Source organism: Linepithema humile, chromosome 6, assembly GCF_040581485.1.
Source record: "Linepithema humile isolate Giens D197 chromosome 6, Lhum_UNIL_v1.0, whole genome shotgun sequence".
In the NCBI taxonomy this organism is placed as follows: Eukaryota; Metazoa; Arthropoda; class Insecta; order Hymenoptera; family Formicidae; genus Linepithema; species Linepithema humile.
This window is the reverse complement of record NC_090133.1, coordinates 13602599-13618799: the sequence shown is the minus strand read 5'-3', so window position 1 is coordinate 13618799 and position 16201 is coordinate 13602599. Positions and strand designations below refer to the sequence as shown.

The 16201-nt window shown below is 35.4% G+C and overlaps 1 pseudogene; it reads right to left on the bottom strand.

Moving 5' to 3' along the window:
- Window positions 1-2641: 2641 nt before the first annotated feature.
- LOC105667841 (fatty acid synthase-like) lies at window positions 2642-14625 on the bottom strand (annotated as a pseudogene).
- Between the last annotated feature and the right edge of the window lie 1576 nt (window positions 14626-16201).

The following is a 16201-nucleotide window of genomic DNA, read 5'->3' as shown; positions in this document are numbered from 1 at the left end:
GATATAATAAATAGATTCTCGAGCAATCATCGTATATGGCATTTTATACCGCCAATGGCTCCTCACTTTGAAGGATTATGGGAGTCTTCTGTGAAGCTTTTCAAGCATCATTTTAAACGTATAGTTGGAGACTCTCTTTTTACATTCGAAGAATTCAATATATATATATATATATATATATATATATATATATATATATATATATATTCAATTCTTCGACAATACATTTATTGTCGAAGTCGAGGGTATTCTCAATTCTAGACCAATTACAGCCATATCGTCAGATCCGAACAACGTATTAGCATTGACTCCGGCTTACTATTTAATCGGCAAACCTTTGACGACTCTACCGGAGGACAATTTAATATCTGTTGCAGCCAACCGACTCCACCTGGCAGCATATTACAAAGGTGCGCCAAGACTTTTGGTCTCGTTGGCATTTGGAGTATTTGAACGAGATCCAAAAACGAAATAAATGGGTTAGCAATGGAACCAAGTCAGAGCTCGGAACAATCGTGCTTATAAAAAACAAGGATTTGCCGTGTACGCAATGGGCGCTAGGCAGGATTACAGTCTTACATCACGATGAAGATAAAATTGCTCAGGTCGCTACTATCAAAACTACAAAAGGCGAAATAAAGAGAGCAATAAAACTGCTCTGTCCATTGCCGATGCAAGAGTAATCATCTAACATGCGATTATATGCGTAAAAATTCCACTGTAAGGATAACATGCGATTTATGTATACGTAAAACAACAACACGATACGTTAATAAAATACAATGAATATTATTGATCGCTATTCTCTCTCAACGGGGGGAGTATGGTATGCGTTAATATATGTCATGCACGACGATAATTTATAAAAAACATATGCGTAAGGCTTGTTAGAGAGTTTTCTTTTCGGTACCCTTAGTCGGTTTGTTACAAAGTCTTTCGGCACGCGCTTTGATACCATTGATCGAGTAGGATATAAGTTCGGTGTCGCGCAGTGATTGTAGTTCAGTATTCTCTAAATCTCCAAAGCGTTCGGATCTCTTTACAAGCGACTCAATTTCTGTGAAGTTTCAGGACATTTAGTATAGTCCCAAGGCGTTGCCCAGCGACTCAGGACCATTTAGGTCCCTAGGCGTTGTCGCATCTCGTAAATCGAGATCAATAATTATAAAGTTTGCGTGAGTTCAAAACTGTTGGTGAACAAACGATTAATTTGTGTTGATCTGTAATGAACATTATTATTACTACGAAAGGGTTGTTATTATTTGAATACGCGAAAACGCAATTCGGATATTAAGGTTATTCGTAGTTGAGAACAAACTTTTATTACATTAAATTCTTAAAGAACATTTAAACAACATTATACTAAAGAAAAATAAATAAAAAAAATTAAAACACAAATAAAATTTTTCTGTTTTTTAAAAACGTGAAAAAACGTTTCTTAAATTATGGTTTCAAAAACGTTTTAGTCGAGTGGTTTCAAAAAGTTGTCTCTTATTGATGCTTGATGGTTAGAAAACATTAGATACATTTAGGAGACGTATATGAAACGAACATGTGCTACCTGGGTGACGCACATCTTCATTTCTTTTCTGTCTCCACATATCTTTCATCTATTCATATGATTATATGTAAATTATATGTAAATAAAAATACTACATTATTTAAAATATACCATTCTTCAAAATGTCCACAAAAATCGGGGCCAAACAACACAATGCAATGTTAATGAGATCGAGTAAGTCTCATTTAAGTCTCATCCCGTTAAAGATTTTAACTTGAACATTATTTTTTACATGCGATGTCATTATACTTTCGATTAGGCATTTTCATGTCGAACACACCTATATATTCTGTATCTACATATTTTGATGACTATTATTAATGAATAGCTCGTAACCTTCAATAGTTCGTTAATTGGCTACAAAATTTGTCAATCCAAAACTGAGTTTAAAGTCAAAATTTTAAATCAGAAGGCTTTATTGATGTATAATGTATACTATACTTTATCATGATACAATCTTTATTAAAATAAATTTATACAATCATATGTAGGCAGTTATATAATATATTCATTAAAATCGCTACAGTCTCGACGATCCGCAGCAATATTGTATTTGTTATGTTTGTCTTGAAAAAGGTTGTCACGCGGAGATATAATGTAATCAAACGGCCTGTATCATAATGTAAAACGGTGATCCCTGCCGTCGGGCCATAACAAGTCGAATTCGAAAGAATATCGAGATCTGATAGGCTCTTGTTTCGGAGGTAGAGATGCAATAACGATCATGTATAAAAATGCTGAGAATTAGAGAGCGATAAGCTATTGCTTGAAAGTACACTCTACGAAGAGGCGAAGAACACGCAGACGACCGAGCTCAGGATCGGGACTTCTCAGGTCTCATCTCTCTTGCAATAAACATTAATTCACACAAAAGAGAACATTGAGAATCTTTCAATCCTCACACATCCCGTACTGGCCCGCCTGTGGTAAACCCTACCACACATATTTAATTAAATTTTATCTCTTTTTTTCTAGACTCACCATCCGTGCCTTTGTTGGTCATGCATTAATGCCCTTAGGAATGTCTCCTAACACTGTTGTTACTGAAGGATTAAAATATGAGATGAATATGGACCGATAGCAAGTGCATATTTAGGTCCAAGAGTATTTGCTTTTTTAGGAGATCCACAGTACATCAAAATAATTTTGAATAGTTCTGTGCATATTAACAAATCCATAGAATATAAGTGAGACAACAATTTAATAAATAAAAATGTACACTGCTAATTAAGAGTTTTTGGACAATAAGTATTTTTTTCGTAACTATTTTTTAAAATTTTATTTCCGTAAATCTTTCAATGAGGATATACGTCCTCAATATGTCAATATGTCAATACATTCTTGTCAATATGTCAATACATTCTTGAAAATATTTATTTTTTATTTTAAATGTGGTTACGTGGGTTGAAGAAAATTACAAAGTATCAAGCTAAAAATTCAATTATATCTTTTGTCCAAAAATTTTTGACTGGCAGTGTATATTATTTTAATCGATGGAATAGCAGGAGGATCTCAAGCCAAAGAAGATTGTAGTTCTTGAAATCTTTTATTGTAACCAATGTATTTCGTAAGTAGCAAACGTTTCGGCTAATCATTCAGCCATCTTCAGTGCTACCTTTACAAATCTAAATATAATAATTATATATGTTAGAAATTTTTTCCGTAATTGAGGTCAAGTTAATAAAATTTTTTTTATTTATATACCTAACAAAATAAATAACTAAAATTGTTTGTGAAACCATTTAATAATAATATTGTCCCCTTCAACAATTAATTCGACATCCAAAAAACTCAAATGTCCATTCTTGGTTCGTTCACACGTGAATTTAATTCTATCATGAAACGAATTAAAAACTTCTATTATTTTATTGATAACACTATTATGAGCCGCCAAAACTATGTCATCCACATATCTATAGAAGAAAAGCGGTTTCGAAACTAAGTTTTCAAGAGCCCTTTCTTCAATATCCGTAAGGTTAATATTAGCAATAAAGGGCGCGCCAAAAGTGTTCAACCGCTTCTCGGCTACAATGCTCGCCACTATAAGCTGTTTTTGTAACAAAAAGTCCTCGAGTTTTGCGATGCAGGAAGTTATCTTTTGCTGCAAGGTGATAAGCTTGCAAGATAACCATTTCTTTGTCGTTTTCTTGCATATCAGCCACATCGCCGACCGCACCCCATTGAACCGCTAATCCGTGCAGACCCTCTTGCACTTTTCTCTCGCAAATTCTCTCCATGATGGAATTTGCCATGCCGTAATTGGTCTGTCCAGCATTTCTTCTGCCGCAAGATACCGAAGAGAACACAACAAAGTGACGAAGCTGAGAACATATTTTTCTGGTCAAATAATCCAAGTTTTTCGTAGCCCAAGCTTTCGCTTTGAAGGGCTCTTGGAACGTCTCTACAGTTTGATTCCGGCAAATTTTATGATTCAATACCACAGCCAGGTTGAATATAGCGTCCACCGATGCCAGTTTTTCCGCCGACTTCAGCATCTATTCGCAATCTTCGACGTCCGACACATCGACGTTCGATATAATTAACACTTTTCACTCTGTAAGATTTCCACAGATTGATCTTCATTTACTGATATCCGTTTTTTACTCCGGCGCGCGAGATGAACACCAGATTCTGAGCGCCACGAGCAACCAGCCAGTCGGCTAATTCTAAGCCGAAGCCACCCAAGCCGCCTAAGATGATGTACGATTTGTTCGATAGACAGTAATAACGTGGAATTGCAAGAATGGATGCGCTCATAGATTCATTTTCTTCGTGTATTTTTATGATTATCTAAAAGTACGTTAACTCAGTTAACTCAGTTTTTATTTTATGTATTATGTTTTATTCTTAATTGATCTCACGTATTAAGCCACAATTAATTCCAGCTAAATTGACCTACCTTTCCTATATGCTTTCCAGCTGCCATGTATCTGAATGCAGCTTCCACTTCATCCTTTTCGAAAATCTTCCTGGCAATCGGTTGAATAGCTTTATTCGCAAGACTTATGGCCACTACCATATTCAAACGTTCTTTTAGTTTTTGTGGAGCTCTTGCTAATGCTTCGAGCATGACGCTAAAAAACTGAATGTTTTTGGAAAGGAAGGATAAATTTAAAGAACTGTCAGCCATAAAATCAAATTTGCCAATTTCCAAAAAACGCCCGCCTTTCGCGAGGCATCGGATGGACGTCCGGAGTTTCTCTTCGGCGAGCGAGTTCAGTACAATGTCCACGCCACGGTCGTTGGTCTGAGTAAATATCATTTGCTCAAAACTGTTGTCGCGAATTTCCAATGTGATTCTCTGGGATGAACGGGAACATGTCTCTGATAAACTTTCGCTTTTCCGGAGTGCCAACGGTGGTGAATATTTCGCAACCTTTGTGATGCGCAAGATGAATCGCAGCTTGGCCCACGGCACCGGTACCGGAGTGGATAAGTACCGTGTCGCTCTTTTTCATATTCGCCTTGATGTATAATGCGTAACAGCACGTGCTGTAAGCGCACGGAACCGTGGCAGCGTCCTCCATGCTCCACTCGTCGGGAATGTTCCAGCATAATTTGGAGGATGTGCACATATTTGATATGGATCTGTGAATTAAAGAATTAAAATTTTTTTATATCTAAAGAGAAAAACAGGATTATCTAGGATAAGGATAACTTGTAGATTTTACAGTAAATATAGTAAATACAGTAATACTGTTTATAAAAAATTTATGTATTCCAGTAAAATAATTTTGCGTTTGTACTTTGGCTTTACAAAATATTGCAAGTTGCATTGCAAAGTCTTATTATAGTAAAGTCATGGAAAAAAATTATTATATCATAAATTGGAGAATTTGAATTTTGAAGAGATAGAGTTCATGTATTGATTTTTAACAAAAAAAAATATTTTTTATATATGAAGTTTAAATTCATTGCACTTATCTGCCATATTAAAAAATTGAAGAGATTTCATCATATCTATGATTTTTTGGAGGGTAATAATTTAATCATTCTAGTGATGAATTAAAAAAAAATATAGAAATAATTTTACGTTTAGATAATAATGCTTCTCAGATAATAAAAATTAATAAAATTAGTTTAATAATAGAGATTAAGGATCCAATAGATGAGATAATATTTCAAGCAAGAAAATTATCAGGATAGTCTGAGTATCGGCGAGGTATTCCTCTTAAACCTAAAAAATTTTGAGGAAAAAAAGTTAAGTTAACTCCAATAAATATTGATCAAAATTGAATGTTAAGATAATAATTATTTATAGAAAATTCTGAAATTAGAAGAAATCAATGAATAAGTCTAGCAATAATGGCAAAAACTGCTCTTATAGATAAAACATAATGAAAGTGTGCTACTACATAATAAGTATCATGAAGAACAATATCAATTGATGAATTAGATAATTGCATAGTCTGCAACATTTGAGATGCAAATTTTTTTAAACAAATGATTTTTTAATTATTTTTTATCTTCTTATCACACATGCACAATATATACACACAATATATCAATTTATTCAATAGAAAGACTTGCTTTAAAGTGCGTTTTTTTAGAAACAGTATACTTTTAAATGATTGCGTGACAGTAACGTACCTTCTATCGCAAAGTCCCATCACTTTCTGTTCAGTATTGTCCACGCCGACATATTCTATACCCATATTGCAATGTTCCATTTGTCCATCCGATAGGATGGAACCATCTATTACAAGTTTGCCGGACGCTATCATTACATCTCTGAAATTGATAGTCGAGTAAGCTATGTGAACGAGATTATTCTCCTTATAATCCGGTGTAATCGGGCTCTCGATCCAGCGAAATGAACTCAAATCACCGCCCACCTAATTGCGAAATACCTTTTGTTATGACAGAATTGTAAGAATAACTTTTTTTTATTAATTTATAAAACATTTATACCAATTGATTGGCTAATGCGTGGTACACGAGCTTCGGTGTCAGCGGCGCTAACGGAAGATGTCGGTATGAACCCCATGTTTTACCCGGACGCAAGACATTTATGATAAGATCGATCCGGAGTTGCTCCGCGTAAAATAATTCGTGCAAAGAAAACTCCGCAGTTTCGTCTTGAATAAACACTCCTCTGATTGATTCGCCACCTGGTTCTCTCCTCAAGCAATTGACGAGGCCCAACAAGCCGCATTCCGAATCTTTTTCGCTGACTAAAATTATTTTTGCGGCGTTTCTTGATTCGTTCTCCGCGTTCAAGATTGATTTAAACTGTTCTAACCAAGAGAACTCATAATTGTTAACGTGAATAACTTGAGTTTTCCTCGTCGACTGTTCTCTTTTCTTTAACAGTATAATGTGCTCTTTCTGCGTGCGTTTCTCAAGTACTACTGCTAAATTGTACTTTTCGGCAGTCGCAATGTCGTCTTTCGTGAAGGTCTGCTCTCGTGTCAATAAGAATCCATTGTTTTGTAACGCCGACAAAATTTCCTTTAAGGTCTTGCTCTTGTTCTTCGTGAACAAATTGTATCCTGTGATTAATATCGCATTATCGTCATTCGACAACTTCTTCGATTGCAAGACTGTGATTTTCGAATGAAGAGTAACACAATTGAAGCGATCGGTTCTGGTCACCAGAGTAACATTTGGTTGAAGCAACGGTAGATCACCCAAGATATCGATAAACAGTGGTGATGCTATTTCATCTGTTTCTACATTGTCATTATCTTCGATCAATTCGATAATATTTACTTTTATCACTTGATAATATTCCAGAGCGAGATGCGTCGACAGAATCACGGCTTCCTGCAAAGAAACCTCGGCTCCGTCGCGATGAGCTATGAATCTGTACTCTTCGAGAACGGGCTCCTCCCGCTCCTCCCGCTCCCTCCCGCTGGTTTTCGACAAAACATGGAAGTAGCCTTGATTCCGCGAATTTCCACACCGCCGGATACTACCGCGTCGAAAATTTTGTACACACGCACAGGAAGCTCTAGAAAGATATTTAAAAATATTATATTTTTTTATACTCAAACTTCTTTTACGTTAAACAAATTTCTTTATTTGAGAATTAGTCACAACATTTAAAGTTACATTAAAAAATTTATATTAAAAGCTGTTAGAAAGAAAATAAGTCGACAAACTTACGATAATCGTTAGCTGCTGCGTTCCGTATTTGCTGTATGTAAAGTTTCGTATCGATCACCAACTTTTGTATTTCCGTGGGAACGTGAAGACTCCTCGTGTCTATCCCGAGGATTTTCATTTGCAGCATATTATCCATAAATGTTACCCAATTGTACATCCAAGCTATGTGCCCTTGTTTTCCCGTAGTCGACGAACTCTTCAAACCGCGAAACATGCCGGCGTATTGATATCCGCGTAATCTGAGTTCCTTGTAGATATTTTTTGTGTTCATTACTTCCTCCTCGTTGTCGTTCTCTTGATTTAAAAATTGTCTCGGTAACTTTTCTTCGGCAATATCTGTCGGTTCACGCACAGTGCCAGTGACGACGGCATTATCTCCTTCGATGACTTCAAACTTTCCAGTTGCTGCAATAAATAATCTTGAATGTTTTTTTTATTGCATAAATTGAGTATTGTCATTCTCAATACAGCAAGTAAAATAGCTTATTAAAAAATAAATTTTTAAAATAAGATCTACCTCTCTGCACCATTATTGTTAGATACACGGGTCCTTGTTTCGGAAAGTGCGTTGCCCGAATGAACTTGACATTCTCAAATACGATCGGCATATCGGTATACGATAGACTTTTCAGCATACCCATCGTTTCCCAAACGAGCATGAGATATCCAGTAGCCGGCAATAACTGTCTTCCGTCAATCACATGACCGCTCATATATTCGTAATCTTCGTTATTTAGAACAACTTTAACCATCCTTTCTTCGTTAAAGAGTCTCGTTTGCAATTTATGACATGTTACGTACCAGTCTTCGGAATGGTCCCATCTGGAAATAAAAAATAAAAATTTTTTACCGTGAAAATAATTTTTTATTCTATTATATTTAACAAATGAATAATGTGTTCGACATACTTGATTGACGGCGAGATCATCGGCGTGGAACGACTAACAGGAAATTTCACGGTCGGATATAGATTTGCTAATTGCGGTTGCAAACCATTGTTGTACATTTTTCCCAGACCTTGCAAAAATACATTGACGTTATTCTCGTGATTACGCTGAAGTAACGTAATGCTGGTTGTGTCGAACAGTTCTTTCGTAACACTCTGAAGAATAGCATCCGGCGCAATTTCAAGAGTCACTGCGTTTCTGGGAATTAATTGCGCGGTTTTATCGAAAAATACAGGACTCGATAGATTATTCGTGAAATATTCAGCGCAGGACAATTTCGTGCTGCAAAATAAACCTTGCCATATCTCATTGGGAGTCATTGTTTGCGGTATTATTTGATTCAGGTAAGCCAGAATCGTGGCTCTTGCGGAGAGGAGATAACGAGTATGCAGAGGAATATCGCAGCAGTTGACTTCCTCAGTAAATACATTACTTTTCTGTAAAATTATATAAAATGTATAATTTGTTTACGTTTCTTACACGTATATTCAACAAAATTATTAAATGAAAAATTAAAGTATCTTTAATTGTTTTGTAAACGCCTTTACTGATTTTTTTAGACCGCTTATGGAGCAAGTATTTTGACTGTTGCTGTAGATTACTTCGATATCCGGTGGGCATATGTTCTTCACATTCTCATAACTGAGACCGATATTCACCATCGCGCAGTTAATTTTTTTCGTTTCCTTCAATCCCAATCCTATGTAATACGAAGATAAAATCACTTGTTCAAGGGTGAAATTACCGGCCGCATATGCGCAGCAGAGTTCACCAATTGAATGACCGACGACATAATCTGGCACGATACTTACGGATCTTAAGAGATCGATTAATCCCACCTAAAAAAAAATAAAATATTTCTTTCTATAATTATCAAGAAACATTTACGCGCGAAATTGCGCGCCTATAATTTGTAAAAGCAATTTATCACCTGCATTACGATGATGCCCACAAGTGAATTCAATACATCGTTAAAAATATTTTTACGTTTACTCGTTAATATGTCAATGATATACATTCCATGCATTTTTAAAATTGTATCGCATTTTTCTACGGTTTTCAAAAATACTGGGAATTGCAGTAGCGCTTGACCTGTTAACATATAAATTCAAGTTTAATTGCAAGCAATCACTTTTCTAACATATGCAAAAAAGAATGCGTACCCATGCCAACCCATTGCGAAACAATTCCGGAGAACACAAAACAAATCGGTCTTCTCTCACCTGAATAATATTGTATTTCTTTTGCCGCTTTGATCGGTGTTTTAGATTCGACAATCACGTATCCTCTGTAAGGATGATTTTTCATCTCGTCAGCGTAAAGATCATGCAATAGTCGTACATATTCGACGTCTATCGGCCGGTTCTCGATCTAACATACAAATTTTCGCGGTGTAAGTGTGCTTTTATTGACTGTGTAACCGCAAAATTTTTGTATACCTCGTTTAGAAATGATTCAACTGCTTGTTCGGTACGTCCAGACAGGACAACGAGTCTGGGCAGATTATCATTCGGCGCTCCTTTATTGATCTTTTTCTTTGTGTTACTTCGCATCAAGATGTGGCAGTTGGCTCCACCAAAACCGAACGAATTGATACCCATAAATCCAGAAGTCCACGGTGTTGTCTTGGTCACCACGCGTATACTTCCATCTTCAAAAGCCTTAAGAATGTTTGATAGCAACACCTTTCCGTGTTTGTGTGAAGTTTATATTTGGCGGGATTAAGCCAGTTTCCATTGCAATTATCACCTTACGAAAAGTTAATTATATGCTAACTTGTCGCTTCTTATTTTTTTATTAAATTATTTATTAATTGATAAATGTTTTTTATCTTTTTATATTGATACTATTAATGATTTAGCAGCGAAAGAAATGTTAAACAAAATTTTTGTTTGTAAAGTATAAAAATTTCACAAATCTACGATCATAAATGTCGACGGCTATTATTATAATGCATATAATAATTATTATTACCTTAACAATTTGACACATGCTACTAGCACCTTCAGAATGGCCCAAGTTTGATTTGATAGAGCCGATTAATAAAGGAGTTTGCCTGTTTTTGCAGAAAACCTGCTCGAGTGCATTGATTTCTTCTGGATCGCCAACATAAGTGCCGGTGCCGTGAGCCTTCATGTAGCCTAAGCAAGTCGGTGAAATACCGCATTCATTGTAAAACTCTTCAAATAAAGTTTGTTGCATTTTGCTCGACGGGAAGGAAATGCCTTGTTCCTTGTATCCGTCGCAATTAGTTTTTCCGTAGACGACAGTTGCATAAATTCTCTTAGCCACCTTTGCTGTTTGTAAAAATGCGACTGCGATTGTCTCGCTACGCATGTATCCGTTTGCATCGTCGGTAAAAGGTTTGCAAAATCCGTCAGGTGCTAAAATTCCTGAAATTGTAAAATTATGTTATAAAATCTAATTTAGAAATATATTTACATATGTCCCAAATTACATATTTAGATTATAATAATTTTTATATTTTTCGATTATCTCCTATATTCTAAATTAATATTTCAATAAGTATAATACCGAGTCTCGCAAACTGCAAAGCTACATAAGGATGCAGGCAGAGATTTAGACCGCCGACAATAGCGGCGTCACACTGCCCTGACCGGATACTTCTATAAGCGGACTCTAAAGCAAAGAGACTTGAGCTGCAGGCGGAATCAATTATATAAGATGGTCCTGTTATATTTAACCAGTGAGATATCCGATTTGCGTACAGAGGCTTGAAACATCCAAAAGCTGCATCGCCAGCTATCTAATGTGTGTACATATATTGTTTAGAGAATTTAAATGTTCATTGCATAAGCATTGTACGAGCTGATTTACCAACAAGTACATTTTCTACAATATAATATAAAAATGTTATTTATCAAAATTTTTATGGTATAAGTTTGTGCAATATTCTTGCTTGATCGAGTAATTTTTCGTACCTTTGTTTTTTCATAAAACCAAGTCTTCTCCGACTCCGAAAAACACATTGCGATAAAAATTCCAGTATTTGTTCCAGATAAATCTTTCGGATTTATTCCTGCATCAACAATAGCTTCATACGTATGCTCCATGAGCAACCTACTCATAGGATCCATGACATGAACTTCTTTGAAGGGTATTTCGAAATAATCTGCATCGAATTTTTCGCAATTGTCAATCACTCCCATACGTTGAGGTAGATCTGGGTGACCTGTATATTAAACCGTATATAATAAGTGAATTAGTAATTTTATACCTATGTTTTTATAAAATATTTTTAATATAATTTTAACATCATAAGAGTTGTTTGATTTAACCTTTACAACCTTATAAGGACCAAGATATTTGGCACAAAGCTTTTTGCCAGGTCCCATCTGTACTGTCTTAATCGCAACTAAATCGTTAATTTTGTACTCAGTCGCTTCGCGCCTTTTTAAATTGTAAATCTTACGATTTTTGTTTTCTACTTTTAGAATCTGATTCTTAGCTTCAAGTCTCAGTTGGTTACGATTCTGCTCGAAATGCGACTGGAATTCTCTTTCGAGGGCATCTTTCAATTTTTCCCAGGACTGCGTGACACTCACTCCACGCACAAATACTTTGGCAACACCCTTGAGAGACTTGCGGGCGAACACTAACTTTTGCATATTATTTCACTCAAACAAAGCTGCCAACTCCTCGAAATCTAAAATCCACTTTTCGATAGGATAGTGGTCGCTCCCATCGAATGCGCGAATAGTGTCCTCTGCATCTTTAAAGTTAAAGGTAATTTTTGGGCTATTTCGCCTTCTATGTCTCAATATGTTTTGATCGCTGTCCTCGGAATCATTGCCGCTAAGCGAAGAAATATTGTCGTTCGTTCATCGACTGCCTACATCACCAATTCGCTCGACTCTTTCTTGTTGTCGTTGTTGCGGCTCTTCTGGCACTTCTGATTCGTCAAATTCATCCTTGACTTCAGCATCATCGTCGTCTTCGCGTAACGCTAGCGATTGGATGTCCATTAGCGCCCGTATAATTTTCTGTCGCAACTCCTTCTTGATGCCGGTGTAGTCTAAGCCCAGAATATTGCACATGTCACCTATCGAAAAAGCAGCGGAATACTCAAGTTTTGTTGGGATTCTATCCGATGCGTCGTCAAAGTCAAAACCGTGGAAATTAAGCAATTGTTTACGACTGGTGCGGTCACCATCCTTTTTGAACACGAGCCGATAAAGCGTGTATATAGCTAGGCGTGACAATATTCGTATTTTCTCAGTCACCGGCTTGATTTGTCCAAGCGTTTCCAGTATTTCCTAATTATAGTTTATATCGTATGTAAGCGATCGTCGTCCTATCTTGTTATCACTAAACAATGGCTGGTGTTTGCAGTCGCGCACACGTCTTTTCGCAAAAATGGCAGTTGTAGGTCTTTCGGAATCTTGACGTCACTCTTGTGACGTAGATCAACTGGCGTTTTCGTCGTTTTTGGCGTACCTCGTCGTTCCTGGCGTATCTCATTATCTTAGGCACAACCAGCTTTTTTTCGTTTTTTGATCCACAGCGTCGTTAATCGTCGTATTCGTAGTAAGTCGTCGTAATTGTCGTAAGTCGTCGTAACCGTCTTCAGGCTCTTGTGGCTTTCTGCAGGAGATCTGGCTACATCGCGGACGAGCCCCCAATTTATGTAGGAATTAATAACAAGCAGACACAATATATATTTTAATGTATTGTTACGTTTCCGAAACGCGTCGCACAGTTCGCACAAATAAACCAACACTTTTTATGAAAGAGAACACTTTAATAAATAACACAGAACTCAATAATTAATAACCGGGAATACAATACTAAGATCGGAGCTGTCATAAACGTCCGCCCGAGCAGACAGCTACCAAAGATCTGACATATGACAGTTTGTTTATAACTGTCATAGAGATCCTTTAAACTGCTAATCAATATTCGTTGTCTTGACAACGAATATAAGAAAGATTATTAATAAATGCCATTTGGCTTCAACTCTCTAATGACCGATCGATATTATCGATATTATCGATATTATCGATCGGTCATTAGAGAGTTGAAGCCAAATGGCATTTATTAATAATCTTTCTTATATTCGTTGTCAAGACAACGAATATTGATTAGCAGTTTAAAGGATCTCTATGACAGTTATAAACAAACTGTCATATGTCAGATCTTTGGTAGCTGTCTGCTCGGGCGGACGTTTATGACAGCTCCGATCTTAGTATTGTATTCCCGGTTATTAATTATTGAGTTCTGTGTTATTTATTAAAGTGTTCTCTTTCATAAAAAGTGTTGGTTTATTTGTGCGAACTGTGCGACGCGTTTCGGAAACGTAACAATACATTAAAATATATATTGTGTCTCCGATCTTAGTATTGTATTCGATATTATCGATATTATCGATCGGTCCGTCAGCTGTAACACACACACAGCATCAGCGGCGAAATAGTACGGGTGCAACAGTATATATTGTATATAGTGTGATTACAATAGATTCACTCGTTTATGCGCGTTCTTACGCGTGTCGACTGTGTCTATCACAGCGTAGGACTATCAACTCACTGACTCTATCACTACTACTAACTATTACTACTACTAACTCATTCGCCACCTCGCGGGGTCCCGGAAGTACTGGAGTGGGGAGACAAAGACGGTTCCCAGCGTGATTTAAGGCCCGTAATACAAAAAATAAATAAATAAATAAAACATCGCAATGACTAACCGAGATTAGTTCTCCTACAATACGTTTCTATAGAATATTTTTAATATAATTTTTTATTCATAGAACGAAGAAGATTGTAACATGATTCCATCGTCGTTCCTCATCTGATCCAAGATCCACTTTGTTAAATAGATTCTCTTGGAGCTGCTTAATATTGTCCGATTTAGGAAATCTACCGGCGATGCCAGAAATAACGATGTCATCTTCAGATTCCATATCAATGACCGTGGCTTTTTTATTAGAGTCCATGTCAACCCCAACGACAGTAAATTTTCTTTTACTAGTTAACAAAGTCTCAATATCAGAAAATTTGCAGATATTTTAAATGATCTTTATTTTAAGTTTTTATATTTACTCTTTTTGTCTTAATTTTTAATGATAATATTTAAGTGAGATTCCGAAACCCAACTTACGCGATTGCCTGTGCGACTGGCGGGACACTAGTTACTTAATAACTCATTTTTAAACTTTACCTGTTTTTATATAAAGGACATATGTTAATTATTTCCTCACTACTTATGCAGCAGCTAAATTTATTATTTAGCAAACAATTGATTGATCTGAATAATAATTAATGGTTCGTCATCGTGAAACAACAATGCCACGTATTTTAAATACAATTACTTGCAATTATTTGCTTTTAAAAGTAAAGACTTTTATTTATTTTACTATCTGTTGCATTGAGAGACGCGAAAATATGATATGAAAATAAGAATTTTGGGACCAGTTGTGTATATTTAGTAGAAAATTATTATAATTTTTAGTTAAATAAACTAGTTATATAATAATTATTATATAACTAGTTCATATAACTAAAAATTATAATAATAATTATTTAATTATTAATAATAATTTAAATTACATAATTCTAAATAAAGAGCTACACTGGTTGTATGATAAGTAAATTTTTTTCCGTAAGAAACAATACATCTTATTAAATAAACATTTAAATAATATAAACGCAATTCAACGCGTTTAATTTTTTCAATGTAGTAAGTTCGTATATATTCCGTGAAAACAATTGATTTAGCCGTCATAATAATTTTTGGCGCAAACAATCAATGTGGCCGATGGATATATATATACATATATATATATATATATATATATATATATATATATATATATATATATATGCCAAATAAAATTAAATATTTAAATGCAGTCAAAAATATTGCATTAACCTTGGGCTAAGGCTAAATAGGACGCAGAGCTATATCGCTCTACACAACTCTGTCGCGAAACACAATTTAACGAGTTTAGTAGCGCGATCCGTGTTTCATTATTGTATTTCTTATGTATTTTTTATTGTATCTAAGTTAGTACAAAATAATATTTGATAATGCTATATCAAGGAGAGAAAATTATTTTGTCCAAAAATATTTTATGTTAAGGTTTTATCAAAAATTGGTTTCTTAATTGTAGTGCATTCCTCACAATCGTGCGTAATATTGCTATCAAACATTCTTTTGAGACGAAAAATAAAAATAAGCGAAGACATTTTTGCTTTGTAAGAAAAAGATATTCAATGGTTTTTTAATGTGAAATAAAAAAAATAGTCATTATAATATTTTATTCCAGAAAATTGCTTAAAAGGAGGTCGAAAAGTTAAGAATCATATTATTGAGTTGCAATCGTATTGAATTCTAACATGAAAAGTAAAAAATATACAATACGCTGTAAAAGTTGTGAATTTTTAATTAATTTTTTATTAATAGCAGTATTATTTATAGCAGAGATGGTAATTAATTGCAACTTTCGGCTCGAATTTCTGATTGACGCCTACTGTTCCCTCCTTGCCGTTCGCATGCTAGCAGCGAGTCGCCAAACGCGCTAACAACGCGCGTTCTAACTAACAAAAGGGGCGCGATACTCAGC